The following is an 18,120-nucleotide window of genomic DNA, read 5'->3' as shown; positions in this document are numbered from 1 at the left end:
GAAATGTAAGTTATTTTTATTATTATTACAAAGAGGAGAGAAAACTATTTCTACATCAATTCCCTAAGGTTATCAATTACTAAATCAACAAGTACTTAGTAAGCATCTATTATGTACCAGACCTTGTTCTTGGCCTTAGAACAAAGAATGAGAGAATAATCCCTACTTGATAGTTTACTTGTTAGTGGAAGCTTACATTCTAAGGGGATTTTATTTATTTTTACAGTTGTGTCACTACCCAGGCCCCCACCTACCTGGAAGACCAATTACGTTACATTTCTCTGCTCCCCTAGGGTTCTCCAAACCCAAGGGTGGTTTGTGGTGTCTATACTCTTTGCCATTGGTTACTGCTTCTACCAATACTGTTGCCTCTATTGTATAGGGATGGTCCCCAGCACCCTACTTCTACAGAAAATTAGGTTTTACAAAGAAATACTCCAAAAGGTGTAATCACAAATATGCAAATTTACTTCCCACTACTTAATCCTTGTCTCCCCTTCTCACCCTTCCCAACTTTGTACCACCTGTCTCTGGAGAGGGAAAGAGGACTAGGTTTATAGATTAACTCGGTTCCTTTAGAGCACAGTCCCAATTCCAAGTCTGACCTCTCCACCCCCCAAGCTTGAGTCCCAGGCACCCTAGATTCTTTTTTTTTAATATAAATTTATTTATTTTTAGTTTTCAATATTCACTTCCACAAGTTTTTGAGTTCCAAATTTCTCACCCCTCCCCCCACCCCAAGATGGCATGCATTCTGAATACCCCTTCCCCTGGTCTGCCTTCTCTTCTATCTCTACCCCCTCCCTTCTCTTATCCCCTTCCCCTTCTATTTTCCTGTAGAGCAGGATAGACTTCTGCACCCCATTTCCTGTATTTCTTATTTCCCAGTTGCATGTGAAAACATTTTTTTTAAAACATGTGTTTTTAAAACTTTGAGTTCCAAATTTTCTCCTTCCTCCCTCCCCACCCACCCTCATTGAAAAGGCAAGCAACTCAATATAGGTTGTACATGTGCAGTTATGCAAAACACTTCCATAGTAGACATGTTGTGAAAAACTAACTCTATTTCCCTTAATCCTATCCCCCCCATTTATTCTATTCTTTCTTTTGACCCTGTCCCTCCTCAGAAGTATTTGCTTCTGATTACCCTCTTTCCCAATCTGCCCTCCTCTCTATCACCCCCTGCTCTCTTGTCCCTTCTCCCCCTATTTTCCTGTAGGGTAAGACAGATTTCCATACCCAATTGAATGTGTATGTTATTCTCTCCTTAAGCCAAATCCTATGAGAATAAGATTCCCTCATTCCCTCTCACCTTCCCCTGTTTCCCCTCCACTGTGAGAGACTTTTCTGTTTTTTTTTGTGAGATAATTTACCCCATTCTACCTCTCCCTTTCTTCTCCGAGTATCATCCTCTCTCATCCCTTAATTTTATTCTCCAGATATGACCCCTTAATCTTCAACTCACCCTGTGCCTCTATCTATCTATCTATCTATCTATCTATCTATATCTATATGTACATACAATTTTTTTCCTTCAACTACCCTAATACTGACAAAGTTCTCATGAGTTACAAATATCATCTTTCCATGCAGGAATGTAAACAGTTCAATCTTAATAAGTCTCTTATGATTTCTCTTTCCTGTTTACCTCTTCATGTTCCACTGAGTCCTGTATTTGAAAGTCAAATTTTCTGTTTAGCTCTGGTCTTTTCATCAGAATGCTTGAAAGTCCTCTATTTCACTGAATGACCATTTTTTCCCCTGAAGGATTATACTCAGTTTTGCTGGGTAGGTGATTCTTGGTTGTAATCCTATCTCCTTTGCCCTCTGGAATATTATATTCCATGCCCTGGTCCTTTAATGTAGAAGCTGCTAAATCTTGTGTTATCCTGATTGTGTTTCCACAGTACTTGAATTGTTTCCTTCTGGCAGCTTGTAATATTTTCTCCTTGACCTGGGAACTCTGGAATTTGGCTACATATTCCTAGAGTTTTCCTTTGGGGATCTCTTTCAGGAGGAGATCTGTGGATTCTTTCAATTTCTATTTTGCCCTCTGGTTCTAATATATCAGGGCAGTTTTCCTTGATAATTTCTTGAAAGATGACATCTAGGCTCTTTTTTTGATCATGGCTTTCAGATAGTCCAATAATTTTTAAATTCTCTCTCCTGGATCTATTTTCCAGGTCAGTTGTTTTTCCAATGAGATATTTCACATTGTTTTCTAATTTTTCATTCTTTTGGATTTGTTTTACAGTGTCTTGATTTCTCATAAAGTCACTAGCTTCCAATTGCTCTATTCTAATTTTTAAGGAAGTATTTTCTTCAGTAATCTTTTGGACTTCCTTTTCCATTTGGCCAATTTTTCTTTTTAGGGCATTTTCTCCTCATTGGCTTTTTGGACCTCTTTTGCCATTTGGGTTAGGCTGTTTTTTAAGGTGTTATTTTCTTCAGTATTTTTTTGGGTCTCCTTTAGCAAGCTGTTGACTTGTTTTTCATGATTTTCTTGCATCACTCTCATTTCTCTTCCCAGTTTTTCCTCTACTTCCCTTACTTGCTTCTCAAAATCCCTTTTGAGCTCTTCCAAGGCCTGGGACTGATTCATATTTTTCTTGGAGGCTTTGGATGTAGGAGCTTTGATTTCGTTGTCTTCTTCTGGTTGTATATTTTGATCTTTTTCACCAAAGTAAGATAATATAGTCTGACTCTTTTTGCGCTGCTTGCTCATGATCCCGGCCAATTACTTGAGTTTTAAACTCTTTGTTAAGGTAAGAGTCTGCTTCCAATGTGGAGAGTGTACTGTCCCAAGCTTCAGGGGTTTGTGTAGCTGTTTTCAGAGATACTTGTAGGGACCTGTAAATTTTCAGTTCTTCCAAGGTGGTATGATAAGGGGCAAGGTGTTTACTCCTTTCCTGGCCTGTGACCACAAGTATTCCTTTCTGTCCTGTAACTGTGAGGAGGGGTTTCTCTCCACAGCCACTACAAGCTCGACCACACCAGGGCTCCTCTTCACCCCAGCACTGCTGCCCAGAATTGTGGCCCAGATCCACACCTGGGCAAAGCAAGAGATTCCTGCCTCAGCACTGGCAAAGAGATCCCTGCAGTCTCTCTCTGATCAGCCACTGGATTCCCCTCAGTCTGTGGGCCAGATGCGCGGGAAGCAGCTGCCCCCCCCCGCCACGCTCTTGGGGAATGGAGCTGAAACCCCGCCTTCCTCTCTGACCACCGACAGAAACAGACTTTTCCCACTGACCTTCTAAGTTGTCTTTGGCATTGGTGGATTGAGGAGTCTGGAAACCTCCACAGCTGCCCGAGATTCACTCCTCTGAGGCTTGTTCCAGGTTTGCTGCAGCCTGCATGCCCACGCCGTGCTGCACTGTGCTCCCAGCCCTGCGCGATACACCTTTCTGATCAATCATCCAGGTTGTCTTGGGCTGGAAATTTGTTTCACTCTGTCTTTTTGTGGGTTCTGCTGCTTCAGAACTTTCTTAGAGCCATTTTTATGAGTATTTGGAGGGGTTTGGGGGAGAGCTCAAGCAAGTCACTGCTTTCACTCCGCCATCTTTGCTCCGCCCAGGCACCCTAGATTCTTTAGCCTTGACTTCTAGGGTTCCCTGCCAGCTGGTGGACTTCAACATCCTGCCTGAAACCCTGGTTCCGATGTCACTGTGGATTAAACTCCAATGGGTCTGGCAAGCACCTAAACTAAGAAGGACAAACAATAAAGAACCAAAACAAACAACCTCAGGCTTGCTTCTTGGAGCAGGTTAAAAAAAAGAGCAGAGTTCTCCTCTCCCCAGTTCAGTTCATCCCATCTGTGCTATGGATGAACTGTAATTATTACCCTCTGTGCATAGTAGAACAGAACACAAGATAGAACAGAAAAGATGGAGAGATTATTCCAAGTTGGCCAGTTTTAAAGACCCAACCTATTCCGGTTATAAGCCAATCAAAGGGGGTTATGTCCACCTACATGGCAAGTACTGTTACCTAATCATTAAGTGTTTATCTGCCTTTCAGTCTTGTTTCCACTTATATTGTTAGTATCACTGTGTGTGTGTTGTTTGTGTTGTTCTCTTGGTTCTGCTGACTCAATCTTGCATCTGTTCAAATAGCTTTTTTTTTTCTCTATTCCTATGACAACCTCCTAGTAGTGGCCTCAAGGTGTCCAGAGGTTCTGTGATTCTCCACCAGACGTCAGGTTTTTTTTTTCTGGTGTCTCTCCAATCTTCAGCTGAATTTGTGTCCAGAGGTTCTGTGATTCTTCACCAGATGTCAGGTTTTGTTTTTTTTTTTTCTGGTGTCTCTCCAATCTTCAGCTGAATTTGTTTCCAGTGAGGTGCTTTGAGAGCATACCACTGGGGAGGCTGCTATAGGGATGGATTTGGAACAGGCACGCTCAGGCTAGAGAGGACTTACATGGGGTTGGGCAGCACATTAGCTATTAAGCTATTCTAGGAGACTGAAAAATAGGAAGGTTCTCATCTATTAGGAAATCTTAAATTTGGTAATTAATGTTTGAAGTTAAGAGATGAATAATATAATATGAAGTTCCATTCTTGCCCTAAGGTTATGATTTTTCAAATCTGAAATCATGACTTTTTCTTATTAATCTACTCATCAATGAATTGGTCAAAAAAGGATTTATTCAGCACCTATTATGTTCCAAGCACTATACAAGGTGGTAGAAATGCAAAGGTAAAAATGAAATATCTTCTAATTTTAAAGCCCTTATATTCTACCGAGTGAGACACACACACACACACACACACACAAACGCACATACAATATGGCCAGTTAGGTAGATCAGTAGATAGAGTGCCAGGCCTGGAGTCAGAAAGACTCCTCTTCATTAATTCAAATCTGGCCTCAGAATACTAGCTGTGTGACCCTGGATAAGTCACTTGATCCTGTTTACCTCAGTTCCTCATCCGTAAAATGAGCTGGAGAAGGAAATGGCAAACCACTCAGTATCTTTGCCAATAAAAACTCAAATAGGGTCATGAGGAGTTGAACATGACTGAAAAATGACTCAACATTTACAAAATGTAAATAAATGCAAAATAACTGGGGGAGGGAAACACCAGGAATTGGGTGATGGTAGTCAAGAAAGGATTCAGGTAGGAGGCAGCATTTGAATTGAGCTTCAAAAGAAACTAGTGATTATAGGAGGTTAAAGGGAATAAGGACAGCATGTAAAGCATGGGAGACAGAATTTATAAAAAGTCATCATCATGTCAGATGGAATGCTGTGTGTATGGATCACCAAGAAGCCCAATTTTACTGGACTACAGAGTTAATTAAGGGCAATAATAAATAATGATGCTGGAAAAGTGATTGTGAAGGGTAAATATCAAGTAGAAGGGTTTGAATTTAATACTAAAGGTATTAAAAACTCACTTGGGTTTACCAAATAGGGCAGTGAATGGTCAGATTTGCATTTTAGGAATATCGCTATGGTAGTTGTTTGGAGGCTAAATTGGACATGAGAGAGACATGATGTAAGTAAGAGGTTATTACAGTTATCCAGGTGAGAGATGATGAAGACCTAACCCAGGGTCATATAGTGAAAACTAGCTATAATACTTTAAGATTTCAACAGTGCCTTATAAACACAATCTAATTTGATCTTGACAACCCTGAAAGGTAGGTGCTACTATTATCCCCATTTTATAGATGAGGAAACTGAGGCAGGAAGAATTTAAGTGGCTTGCCCAGGGTTACACAGCTAGTAAGTGTCTAAGGCTGGTTTTGAACTCAGGCCTTTCTGACTTCAGGTCTACCACCACCAAGAAGAGGAGAGGATGGTTGTGAGAAATGTTGTGGAAGTAGACTTGACAAGAATTGAAAACTGATTATATATGTGGGCTAAGGTAGACCAAGAAGTTGAGTTGACTTTGAAATTGCACACCTGGACAATATGGAAGGATGACTTCCTTGGCTGAAATGGGAAGTTTGTAAGAGGTGGTATAGGGAGAAAGATGAGTTCTCTTCTCAAAATGTTGACCTTGAGAGACTTATAGACTATCTAGTTTAAAATGTCTAATAAGTAGCTAGTGACATAAGACTGGAGTTCAAGAGGAAAGATAAGAAAGAATGTGGGCATCATTTGCATAGAAATAATTGAACCCATGGAAGCCAATGGGTCACCAAGACATCAAGTAAATAGAGAAGAGGGTTCTGAATCAACTTTGTGGCATACCTTCAGGGAGAGGGCATGATATGGGATAATAATTCAGCAAAGGATACTGAGAAGGTGCAGTCAGACAATTAGAAGAGAAATAAAGTGATAGCGATGTCTCAAAAACCCAGAGAGAAGATGGCATGCAGGAGAGAGCAGTTAGCATTGGCAAAAGCTGCATAGAGGCCAAGAAATACAAAAACTGAGAAAATGCTATTCATCTTATGGTTTCTAGCCTCTCTCAGAAAATTTTATAAGCATGGGCCAGGTTTCCTGTCAGCTGGCTTCCATTTCTATGTTCTTTCACTAATTCTTGGGTTATCAGGAAGACAGGTAGTATGGTACTAAAAATTCAAATGACTTGCCCAAGACTGGGAAATAAAGAAGCACTTAATTCCCAATTAGGGCTCAATTTGTATTTCCAGGATGGGTCATCTTAGGTTAGGAGTCAATGCATGTGTTTGTTCTTTCAGATACAGTGAATGCAAGGTCTTGTCCCTGTCCATTTTCATAATATCAGTTTGCTCTTCATTTTACATAGTCATAGTTATTGGCACAGTTATGCCTGGCTGAGTAATTCAATCCATTTAGACAGTCAAGCTGGTTGATTTGGTCCCCCTATTCTAAAGATCCCACATCTCCTGCCTTTAGCCCAGATAGACTCTTGGACTCAACACTGGATTTTAGTGCCTGAAGTGCTGTGATGTTTCATTTGACTTCGTTTAGCGTACGATACTTGTTTGTGAAAAAGAAATGGGATCTGTCTGGTTTAACCTTTACTTAGAACATAAATGATGTTGAAACCATAGTTTTCATTTTCATTTGTGATTTTCATGAGTTTTGAGAGCTTAAGCTAATGCCATAACATTAATAATGAAAAATCAATTTCATTTAGCAAGACTTGTATTTGTTTTCCATCAAAATTGTGGTCTTTATGCCAACTTGACCTAGAGTAACAACTAAATCAGAAAGGACTTACATGGTTAAAAATCCAACGGACATCCATGGCAAACTTTCAAAAACTGAGTCTGGGAGGAAGGGGAACCCTTTAGCATTTTTCTTCCTTATATGTTTGAAATGCATCTCAAGTTCCACTTTCCCCAGGAGTCTGTTCCTGATTCTCCCCTAATTAATTAATTAGTTAATTAATTCTCCTTCTTGATTTTTTTTTGGTATTTTTTTTTATCTTGGTGTAGGGAAAAACAGTGGATCTGAAGTCAAACAATCTGGGTTCAGATCCTGTCTCACATAGTTAATAGCTTTGAGAATACAGTCAAGTCATATAACTTCCCTGGGCCTCAGTTTCCTTATCTATAAAATTAGGGTGTTGGACTACATGGTCATTAATAATCCTTTCATCCTTAGAGCTATTGTCCTGCAGTCTGAGAAATGTTATTTACTATGCTTTCTCCTTGTTGCAGTAAAGTGTAAAATTCCTTGAAAACAGGAGTTATTTTGTTTTTGCCCTTGCATCTCCAATGCCTAGGAAAATGTCTTAGACATAGTAAGCATATAATAAAAGTTTGTATATATAAGTTTGAATTAAATGATACCTTTCAACCATCAGTTATATTCTTTGAAACAAAAGCACAAATCATACCATAACTGGTTTGAAAACCATAGATAACTTTCTCTTTCTTAACAATAGGTTTTTGTGACTTAAAATAATGTGATAGTGCAAAATATGTTTGGGACAAATGAAAATTTTCATCTTTTTATCATCTTTTGGGGGGAATAATATTAAGTGTATAGGACAGAGTTTTTCAATTCCCCATAGATTCTATGGAAATTAAGGTTATCTTTAGCAAAGGTTTATGAAAGAAAAAAAGCAGCTTTACACCCATCAAAATTGTTTGGAAATAGAAAAACCCCACCCCATCTGATTTCTCTTTCATTTTATATCTCATCCTCTAAAGAGTTAATTGTGTTGGGGTCAGCTCAGTCTGCCTGCTTTCAATGATCCCAGCTATAGTTCTAGACTGTGAAAATGATTCTCCAGTGACCCCTTCCTTAGCTAGGTGCTAAGAGACCAGCACAGAGAATTGCAGAGTAGGATTGTTAGTGCAGCCTTGTAAGGAGAGGAAGAAAGTTAGAGGATTGGGAGGGATGGAGAGCAGAACGAAACAGCCTCTATACAATGCCATAAAGCAGCCATACAGGCCTTAAAAGTCAAGATGTACGTATACATAAACACATAAAGTGAAACTATTCATGCCAATATCAAACATAACAAGTTTTCAGCAGGGCTCTAACATGGCATTTATGTGGGTACAATTGTATGTTTTCAGGGGCTGATTTGTACCTTAACAGCTCAAAAGAGCCTTCCTTTGTTGCTTTTCAAAAGTGAAACTCTATGGTTCCTCTGGGAGTTCTGAACAAGCAAATATTTTGGTTAAGCACTGCAGTCCTTTTTTGGCACATGTTATTATTATTTCTTTCTGTGGATATTTCAAGAGGAATTTTTATTCAGGAAGCAAAGAGGTTGGAAATAGCATCCTATCCAGGGGTGGGAGAACTGTGCCCATTAGTATGAGAGTTACATATCAATCCCCCAAGGCATGGATGGGAGAATAAACTTCATACTCTGCATATGCAGCAGCCATATTAATATGATGGATTTTCAACGCTCTATAGGATCCGTTACTGTGTGTTGGGCCAATAATCCATGAATTTGAAGGATTTATACAATAGACCATAACAGCTCCTTAGGAACAATTATGTCCCATCAGATGAAAAAATGTCTTTTTAAAACCTTCCTATTAACCTGTTTGCTCCACAGACCATATTCCTTTGAAGGTTAAATTATATACATAGTACAATGGGCCAAATCATCCCATTTGGTGTTTAAAAATGTATTTATGGCACAAAGCTCTCCAAAATGGGAAAGGGGAAATTGCACCCTAGTGGGCCATCAAATCAAGGTGATTTTGTAATGTGAGCAAGAGGCAGCATGTGCAATGTCAGCAGGGAGAATCAGACTGGATAATCCAAAGATAATACTTACCTCTTTACCTGCCATCTGCATTCTGAATCGCTGGGGAGCCACAGGCCTAGCAAAAACATCACACAAGTGTATTTGGTCCTAGTATTACTTGATTCTGAATCAGTGAAATGTGTAACATAAAGCAGCTGCCATCAATCTTGACAGGTAGAAAGTAGTAAGTTGAAAAAGACGATCATGTATTAAACAGTACAACAGCTACCCTTATATGGACAGTATTATTTTTTCTAAATTTCATTTGTTTTGGTTTATAAAATATTTTTATCACAAACCTAGTTCAAATAGGTAACCCATGAGAAAACTAGGGCAACAAATATTTCATCGTAAAATTAAATTTGACAATCATTTTATTATGTGCCTACTATGAGTTACATACTGTGTTAGACATTGGGGAAAAAAAGATAAAAAAGAAAATAGTTCCTGCCCTCAGTGAGCTTACTTTCTATTGGGGGAAACAGAATGTACAAAGATAAATTAAGTTAAAACATATGCAAAATAAATATGGTATAACGAGGGAAAGGGAATGGGGAACCAGAACTGGCCTCTTGTCAGAGGTAGCACTTTAGTCACGCCTTGAATTTGTTCCAAAAGGTAAAGATGAGAAGGGAGAACATTCCAGGACAGGAGACAGTCTTGTGTAAAGTTACGGAGTGAGGAGAGAGAATGTTGTGACCAAGAGACATAAAAGAGACCAAGTTATCTGGAACACAGAGTGCCTGGGGGAAGGAGTGGGATTGAGGGGAGTAATGTGTAATCAATCTGGAAAGATGGGTTGGAGTCAGATTGTGAAGGGCTTTCAACATCAAATAGAGGAATCTATACTTTATCCTAGAAGCAAAAGGCAGCCAATGAAGCTTCGTGACCAAATCTTAACATGGTTAGACCTGTGCATTAGGGTTAGGGTTAGCTGTGTGGAGGATGGATTGGAGAAGGGAGAAGCTGGATGCAGGGATATCAATTAGGAGGCTACTGAAATATTATGGATGAGAGATAAAAAGCACCTGAAGTATAATAACTATGGTTTGAGCAGAGAGAAGAAGATGACTGGGAAAGAGGATGTGGAGGTAATATCTCATGATGAAACTGATGTATTAATAATATTCATTTTACTATTGAGAGGTTATTTTTGTCTTTCATTTTTATACTAATGTAATTCTACCTTAATCCTTTCTCCACTAGACTATTCCTTTTTGCTTTAAAGTGTTTTTTTTCTTTCCATATTACCTTTGTTCTTTTTTCAATAATTTAATTGATATTTTGTTTTTATTTTACATTTACAGATTACTCCTTCTTTATGAGTGGTGATTTATAACAAAGTAAAACAATTCAGTAAAATTAAATAATACTATGACCATTTGAAAATGCATATGTATTACATCTGTTGCAACCCCCAGCTTTCTTTTCTTTTCATTTTCTTTTTTAAATTAACAGAAATCTGTTTTCTCTCCCTCTTATTCTGTACCTGATTGGGAAAAAAAAGAAAAGAAATGAAAAATAAATTTCTTGCAGCAAATATGCATAGTCAAGCAAATTCCCTCAATGCCAGTATATAAATATGTATGTATGTATGTATGTGCTTAAGTATGTATATATGTATGTACAGTAGCTTCTAGTTAACATAGTACAAAGAAAATCTGGCCTGGAGTCAAGAAGTTGTTGCTATTCAATTATTTCAGTCATATCTTACTCTTCATGACCCCATTTGGGATTTTCTTGGTAATGATACTGTAGTGGCTTTCCATTTCCTTCTCCAGTTCATTTTACAGTTGAGGGAAACTGAGGCACACAGGGTTAAGTGACTTGCCCATGGTCACACAACTAGTAAATATCTGAGGCTGAATTTGACCTCAGGAAAATGAGTCTTCTTGACTCCAGGCCCAGTTAGCTATCTACTGTACCACCTAGCTGCCCTGTATGTATATATCTATGTTGATGTGTCATTCTGCATTCTAAATCTATCACCTCTGCAATGGATAGCATATTTCATCATGAGTCTTCTGGAATCAAAAATGGTCATTAGATTGATCATAGTTTTTACAGCTTTCAGATGTAATTATTTTTATACTATTATATAGATTGTTCTGATTCTGTTCATTTCATTATTCATCAGTTTATAAAATTCCTCAAAATGATTCATTTAAAATATTAATATTTTTATGTAAATTGTTCTGTTGCTATTCACTTTGTTCTATGTCAGTTCACATAAATTTTTCTGTGGCTTCTTGAAGTATCTATTTCCTCATTTCTTACAGCACAATAGTACAATTTATACCAAAACTTATCCAGCCATTCCATAATTAGTGGGTAACCCCCAGTTTCTAGTTTGTTTTTTGCCACCAAAGCAAGAGTTCCTATAAATATTTTTATGTAATAAGGATCTTTTTCTCTTTCTTGCATTGCTTTTAGGTATCTGTGTAGCAGTGGTATAGCTTGGACAAATATCACATATGGCTTAGCAACTTTTTTTTTTTGTGTAATTCCAAATTGTTTTCCAGAATGGTTATACCCATTTATATTGCAGGAGGGTGCTTGTTTTCCCACTACTCCTGTGACATTTATTATTTTCCTTATTTTTGTAATCTTTGCCACTCTGATGAGTATGAAGTGAAACCTTGGAATTGATTTAATTGGCATTTTTCTATTTTAAATAGTTTGGAGCACTTTTTTTCATGTGACTATAGATAGTCTGAGTTTGTTCTCTTTAGAACTACCTATTTAATCTACTTACACAATTTGTCAAATGGGGAATAACTCTTTTTCTTATAAATTTGAATCGGTTAATTATATATCTTGGAAATAAGACCTTTATCATAGAAACTTGCTGCAATGATTATTTTTTTTCCTTCTTTCTTCGCTGCCAAGTGAGTCATCCTTTAAAACAATAAATACAGAAAGAATGAGGGGGAAAAAGAAAAGCAACTCAACAAAATTAAGCAATGCATATTACCTGCACTCTTACTTAAAAAACTCTGTTGACCCCCTAGTATTTCTAGTATCAAATAAAGCTTCTCTGTTAGGTATTTAAAACTCTTCGTGACTTGGCCTTTTCTTACCTCTTCCAAACACTCATTTACAAGCAGCCATGGAGGCTTGCTTGTTGCTCCTCATACAACAATTTACCTCCCCCATCTCTGTGCCTTTGTACTCACTGTCCCTCATGCTATTAATACTTTCCCTATTCACTCCTACCTCTTGGAGTTCCTGGCATCTGTCAAGAGTCACGTTAGTTTCCATCTTCTACATGAGGTCTTTTCTGGTCTCCTGATCCACTGGTCTCCTGTTCTGCTTTATATATACCTGGTCTGGTTTGTATATGTGTATATCTCATCCAATATAAGGTAAGCTTCTTGAGGGAGGGAAAATTTCATTTCTGTCTTTCTATCCCTAACACCCAGCAGAGTATTTAATGCATAGCAGGAGCTCATTAATTGATTAACTAATTGATCAATCAATACTTATCAACTATACTCAATGTCCTACATCCATAGTCCCCACCACTGCAGAAAAGGGAAGGGACATACATGTTTTCAAGCATTCACTGGGGCCAAGCTTAGTCATTCTAATTACAGTCTAAACTCTTCCTTTTAGTAGAGAGAATACTTTGGCCAAGCCCACTGGTACAGTCATCACCTCTTGCAGCATGTATATCCCCTATCTATAGTTACCACTACCTCTCTACCAGAACAAGGGAGCTTAGGTTTCATCCCAAATGCTCCAGGACTAAGACCCTTCATTATATTTTATTGGAAATGGACTGTTTGGTAGACTTGTTATCATTTATATTATCATAGTCATCGTGTATATTGTTCTCTTCATCACTTCATACAAATCTGCATACTTTTTTCCCCTGAACTTTTCCTATTTATTATTTATTAACATGAAAAGATATAGAATCAGTGATTGCTGATCAATTAATATAGTATATTATTAAAATCATCAATGGGTACTGAGGTAGTCAGCCAATCAATAAGCATTTATTAAGTACTACCATGTGCCAAGCACTTTGCTAGGTACTAGAGATACAAAGGAAGACAAAAGATAGTTCCTGTTATCAAGGAGCTCACAGTATAATGGAGGAGAAAACGTGAATAAAACTGTTTAGAAACAAGACCTATACAGGATAAATTCAAGATAGTCACCACAAGGAAAGTACTCGAATTAAGGAGGATAAGGAAAGGCTTCTCAAAGAATATAGGATTCCAGCTGAGACTTGAAGAAAGCCAAGGAAACCAAGAGGTGAAGACTACGAGGGAAAGTATTCAGTGAGTGAAAATGCATGGAATTTGGACATGGAGTGTCTGTGTAAGGAATAGCCATAATACCAGTGTCACATGGGGGCAGGGGTAAAGTATTAGAAGACTAGGAAGGTAGAAAGGGGCCAGGTTGTAAAGAGCTTTGAATGCTTAACAGAGGATTTCATATTTGATAATGGAAGTGATAGGGAGACACCGGAGTTGATTGAATGGAGGAGTGACATGGTCATATTTACACTTTAGGAAGGACAGTTGAGTGGAGGACAGACTGGGGTCCATGGACTTGAGGCAGGGAAACCAACTGAAAGGCATTTCATTGGTCTGGGCACAAAGTGATGAGGCCTGCACTAGGATGATGACAGTCTCAGAGGAGAGAAGGGGCACATATGAGAGTAACAATCATGAAATTAATGGAACTTGTTAACAAATCAAATATAGCAGATACAGATATGGAAAGAGAGCGAGGAGTTGAGGGTGACACCTAGGTGGCTAGCCTGGATAACTAGAAGCTCTATGGTGCCTTCAATGCTAACAGGTAAGTTTGGAAGAAGGGAAAGGTTCTCAGGGGAAAATAATGAGTTCAGTTTTGGAGATGTTGAGCTTAAGATGTCTACTGGACATCCAGTTAGAGATACCAGTCTGGAGGTTAAGAGAAAGGTTAGGGCTGGGTGAATAGACTGGAGAATCATCAACTTAGAGATGATAATAGAAACCATGGATGCTGATGAGATCATCAAATGAAATAGTATAGAGGAAGAAGAGAATGGATCCCAGGGTAAAGACCTGGGAACTCTTGCCTTTAGTGGGCATGACCTGGTTAGAGATCCAGCAAGGGAGACTGAAAAGGAAGAGTCAAAAATGTAGGAGAACCAGTATAGAAGTAGTATCACAGAAACCTAGAAGAAGAGGGTATCAAGGAGAAGAGGGTGATTGATTATGTCAAAGGCAACAGAGAGATCAAGAAGAATTAGGGTTGGGGCGGCTGGGTTGTGCGTGGATAGAGCACCAGCCCTGGAGTCAGGAGGACCTGAGTTCAAATCCAGCCTCAGACACGTAATACTTCCTAGCTGTGTGACTCTGGGCAAGTCACTTAACCCCAATTACCTCCCCTCCCCCAAAAAAAGAAGAAGAGTTGGGGTTGAAAGAAAGGTCATTAGATTTGGCAATTGAGAGATCATTGATAAATTTGAAGAGTTTCACTTCAATGATAAGGTTGAAGTCAGATTGTAGAGTTAATAGAGAGATGAAGGAAATGGAGTCATGAACTATAGATTGCCTGCTTCAGTTTCGCCAAAAAAGGGAGAAAAGAAATAGGATGATAACTAGGGGAATCAATGGACCAAGGAAGGGGTTTTTTTGAAGAGAGGACAGATATGGACATGCTTGTAGACAGCAGGAAAGAAGGCAGTAGACAAAGAGAGAAAGAAAATAAATGAGAGCATAAGGATGATGAAGGGAGCAATCTGCTGGAGAAGATGTGATGGAATAGGATCATTTATATGTATAGAGGGTTTACTTTGGAAAGGAGAAGGGCTACCTTGTTATATGAGACAGGAGTGAAGGAGAAGATAGAGAATGGATCTGGTATAGTCATAAATGTTTGCCTGCCTCAGTTTTCTCATCTTTAAAATGGGGATAATAATAGCACCTCCCTCTCAGGGTTGCCATGAACACAAAATGAGATAATATTCAGAAAACACTTTGTAAACTTTATAGCACTATATAAATGTACACTAATATTGGAAACATGCATTCAGAGAACTGAAAATATATGGTATTTCAGGTTATACCACTATTTGAATTTAAACAATATTTTCAAATAGAAAGTTACACCTAGTTTTCCCCCCTTCACAGCTGAATAGACAGAAGGCAGGGTTAACATTAGACAAAATTGTGAAGTAAATAAGGTTTATTAACCCCCCTTTCAATGGAGACAACCTTTTTTCCTCAGTCTGCCCAACTCAAATCCCAACTGTGACCTCAATGCTATCCTTTGGCTGTCCAAGGATCCCTGTTTAGACCACCTCGTGCTGGCATCCCATGCTGGTCTGATTGAAACATTAACCTTGTCCCTTTACTGACCTATTGCTCTCTTAACCATTTTAATTTGATTAACTTGGTCCATATCCTCTGCCTCTTAAATATTTAAATGTCAAGCAACATTTAGCAGTGAACTGAATTTGCATATTACAGTATTGGTTTTTCTTGTCAGAATGGGCCCTATGCATAGATACAATTGGAAGCTGCCTACGTGGGCACCATCAGTCTTCAGCTGTTTCCAGATTTCCCCTCCATGAAACTGCAAATCCATTTACTTTGTATAGTGACCCCATACTCCAAGTGAAACTTCCTTGCTTCCCTCTTCAATTCACCCCAAACCCCAAGTAAGCTTTCTCTGTCCTATTTCTTAAGAACCCTGTTCTATTAGTCAAAAGGAGCTGGTTAATCTAATAAACTGTTCAGCCATTTTTCAATCATGTCCAATTTTTCATGGCCCCATTTGAGGTTTTCTTGGCAAAGATACTGGAAAGTTTTGAAATTTCCTTCTCCAGCTCATTTTACAGGTGAGGAAACTGAGGCAAACAAGGTTAAGTGACATGCTTAGGGACACACAGCTAGTAAATATGTGAGGCTGGATTTGAACTCAGGAAAATGATTCTTCCTGACTCCAGGCCTAGTGCTCTATCCACTTCACCACCTAGCTGCCCAATCTAATAAGGTAAGTCATGTTAATTTGCTGTGTTCCTGAACATGGAGGTAAATAAATTCTTATGTACCCTAAAGAAGGGTATACGAATTGTGTTATGCCTTCCTTCCCCTCAAAATTTAAAATATCTGTGAGTTGCAACATCTTGGCACATTGCCAAGAGCACAGGATTTTTGAGGCAGAGGAGTTGGATCGTACCCCAGCTCTGCTACTTACTATGTCTATATCTGTATGACCATGGCAAGCCAGGTTCCCTTTCTGGGTCTCAGTTGCCACATTTGCAAAGTGACAGACCAGGACTACATGCTCTCTAAGGTCCGTTTCAGCTTGAGATCCTTAATTGCCATTTCCTAGAGGAAGATTTGAATCTTCACAATCACGTGTCCCAAAGCAAATATCTCTGTGCTTTGGAGAATAGGATTTCAAGGCATAGAAATCTGGCAGCTAGTTGCTGCTGTGCATGGATTGCTGGATATGGAGTCAGGAAGACCTGAGTTCAAATTCAGCCTTAGACGTTTAATACTGTGTGACCCTCTCAGTTTACTCATCTGCAAAATGGAAATAATAGGAGCACCCATCTCCCAGGGCAATTGTGAGGGTAAAATGAGTTAATATTTGTAAGGTGCTTGGGAAACATTTTAAAAAACTATAAAATGCTAGGTGAAATTATTTTAAAAATCAGTGCTTTTGCAAAAAATGATATGAAAAACTTAGTTAAACTTCTCTTTCCTTCCACATCCTCAAATCCTCTCCTCTATATAGTTTGCCAAAGGTAATCTCTGCTTGCCTACTACTCCTAGTGTTAGTTCTATTAATGAGCCTAATGTATCCCTCTATTACCCCTCCCAGGTGACAGGGCTGTTTTGTACCATAAATGAATATCTGCATTGATGGGACTTATGGCTAATGGAGTAAAAATTTGGGAACAGGTAGCGCTTTGTGGTGCTCCTCAGTTTACATCACATGAACAGTTTCCTACTCTACTTACTTATTCCTAAGGCCAGCCCTGACAAGAAGAACCAGCACTGTGATATGTAAATTCATCTCAATGTTAAATATTGCTTGACATTTCCCTATTTAAGAGGCAGAAGATATGGACCAAGTTAATCAAATTAAAATGATTAAGAAAGCAGGGTAGGGACCAGGTCAGCACAGGGACAAGGTTAATTTTTCAATCAGGCAATAGAGTGAATTTGTTGTTTGTGGCCTCCATGCTTTCTTCCCTTCATTTTCAACCCGGACTAGAAATGTTCATTATTTTTTCATAAGTTTTTGGCAAAGCACCTTGAGCTCTTTGGAGGAAAGGTGCTATATAAATCTAAATATGAATAAAAAATAAACATCTGTGAGCACTCTCAAAGACTCATTCTGTTTATCAAGCACATAGACCCACAGGGTAGAAGAATGAGGCAGAGAGAACAGGGACAGGACAGTAGGTAATGAACAGCAAATAATACCTCCTAGTTAAGGAATTAAAATTTTCTTAGTCAAACTTGTTCAGCCCCTGTATATCACAGAATCCACTGTGAGGATTCAATAAAAGTGTGGTAATAATAATTCCTTACTTGGGTACTCTGTAATTCTCCTTCAAGATAGTACCCAGATATGGATCTGGGAGTGAATTTAATTATAATATCGCTTCCTCCTAAACTGAATTTCTCTGCCACCTCATTTGTGCGCTATGCATTATTAAATGTGTTGTGATAATTAGGGAGACTGTACTTTATAAAAAAAAAAGATCCTTATCTAGCCCGAAATATAAACAAACAGCCTGAAAGATCTCAGAGGCAATAGCCTCGTCTTTCTGGGAAATATTCCCTTATAAGGCAAATTGCTGTGAGGTTCAAACTGAACAAATCCTCCTCATTTTCTTCCTTCTCTACTTCATGCCAGGGTGAAAGGGTACAACATTCATCCAACCCAATTCTCTCCACATGGAAAAATAGTAGAAGGAGGGAAGAGAAGGTTATTATAAAGCCCT

This window comes from Phascolarctos cinereus, unplaced genomic scaffold (genome assembly GCF_003287225.1).
Source record: "Phascolarctos cinereus isolate Bilbo 61053 unplaced genomic scaffold, phaCin_HiC Scaffold_726;HRSCAF=1367, whole genome shotgun sequence".
NCBI lineage: Eukaryota > Metazoa > Chordata > Mammalia > Diprotodontia > Phascolarctidae > Phascolarctos > Phascolarctos cinereus.
This window is presented reverse-complemented; position numbering follows the sequence as displayed.